A 2,202-nucleotide genomic window follows, 5' to 3' on the forward strand; every position below is an offset into this window, starting at 1 on the left:
AGAGAGAGAGAGAAGAAACATAACCACCTGTAATTGTGGATTATTGGTCAGTCCAAGAAGAATAAAGGCTTTCACTGGTGTGTGGTTTCTCACAACTGACTTCTATGAAGAAGAAGGAGAAGGAGGAGAGGAGGAATAAATGAGAATTAAAGAGGAAAAGACTATAGTGATACCTACTGTCTTAATATCCTCATAAACACGTTGCTACAGACAACCAACTTCCTTCAGTGTCATAAGTCAGCAATTCACAGCCTCTAAAAATTCATTCATATAATTTCTACTAAAAAAGTCACTAAATCTGTGAAAGTCTCTGACTTTGTTTTATTTTAATCTAGGCTTTCCTAAAGGATAACCTATTGCATTAATAGAGTCATATAAAAATAAAGACAAAGAGAAACAAAAAACCTATATTTCTGTTTATTACTCTTTGTAATAGACTTTGGTCTGCTGTAAGTCAGATTTCAGTGGATTCTCTACCTATGAAAATAACACAAACTTGACCTAACCATCTCTAGTCCACACACCATGCCAAACTGTTTTCCATAGTGACTACACAGTTTTACATTCCCACTAACATTGTATGAGGGTTCCAATTACTCCACATCCACATTTAAAAAAAAACCTATAGCCAAGCTATATAGAAGCCCACAGTCTTGGCCTATTATCTGATCCCATAGTGATAGGGATCTCAAATCGAGGAATGAATTATTTTAGAAGTTGGACCATTTTGTGTTCCTTTTCTATGTGAGTAGGAAAGGCTTCTACCCAGCCTGAGAAAGTGCACACAAGACCAATAGATATTTACAGCGTTGGACCCAGCAAAGCTCAGTGAAGTTCAGCATCATATGGACTCCCCCGACACTGCACCCCACAGACGGCCTTGGGTCACTGATGTGGATTATTCCAGGCACATGTTTCACATTGCTCATGGTGATCAATTGTGCAAAATATTGCTGAGACTGAGCAAGATGACAATAAAAAGAAGACTCATGTCTTTGGAAAACTCAAAGTTTGAGAGACACAGGCTATTGAGTTGTTGGGCTTTAAACTAATGAAAGAAGGTTGAGGAGAGAATGTGAAGTAAAAAAGTAGTGATGATAACAAGAGCCAAATGTAGGCTAAAGCCAATGCTTGTTAAAATTCATATTATAAAACAAGCAAGGATACCACTATTAAGAATAATCTGTTTCAAAGAAGTTGATCACATTGGCAAAGCTAATTCAGTTTTTAGTAAATAATATCATGAATAATTTTAAATCTTAGTAAACAAGAGGGCATTTGTTACTAAATATTTCAAGGTGTAACCAACTAATTATAAATAAATAAATAAAGATTTGTTAGACAATCTGAAATTATCGACTATGTCCTATTTGGCAAAAGAGCACTAAAAAATGAGAAATAGAATCTACAATTAGGAAATTACTTTTGAGATATTTAGGAAAAAAACAAATTTCTGCACAGAATATTTTTTTGGGAGAAATACCTGTACTTTTTAGAGACTCTAATCATAAGTTAATGCCAAATTGACTTAACCTTAAATAATGTTTAACCTATAAAATACAGATGTTGTATTCATACAATGGCAATGACAAAAAATGTTTAGAGGAGAAATGACTTTACATTATTTTTTAATTAACCAAAAAATATCAAGATTTTTTCTCAAATATCTTGAGAAAAAAATGTGGGAGTTTCCATAGATTCTTTTGGATAACAAATATGAGTCTTTCAATCATGGGTATTTTATTTAAATTCTGGAAGCCTAATTTGGTAAATAAACACAAGCATGATTGTGACTATATCAAATAGAGAAGTCCATATTTCTTATAATTTATTTAGGAAAATTCATTTGAAACTGCTAAATTTATGAGCAACTGGCAAATTATAATAATGTTGTAGGACAGATGTCATTGAGATACTCAAAAGACTATGTATTAAGGATGAAATTGCAAAAAGAACTAAGTGATTAGCTATAATTTGAAAAGACAGAATGTTCTTAAAGGAAGGTGTTATTCAAATTGGATGTTTAGAGAGATTGGTACAACCTTAGTAATTTAGGTAAGGATGATTTCAAGCAAAAGCAATACTGTTAATAGCCTTAGTTTCTTTTCAGAGTATTCACAATGTAAAGAAATGTCCTCTACCACAACTCTGGACCATTCAGAGATTAGGCTAAAGATATATGTTTAGATCTCAAGGTCTTCA

Source organism: Suricata suricatta, chromosome 10, assembly GCF_006229205.1.
Source record: "Suricata suricatta isolate VVHF042 chromosome 10, meerkat_22Aug2017_6uvM2_HiC, whole genome shotgun sequence".
Taxonomy (NCBI): Eukaryota; Metazoa; Chordata; class Mammalia; order Carnivora; family Herpestidae; genus Suricata; species Suricata suricatta.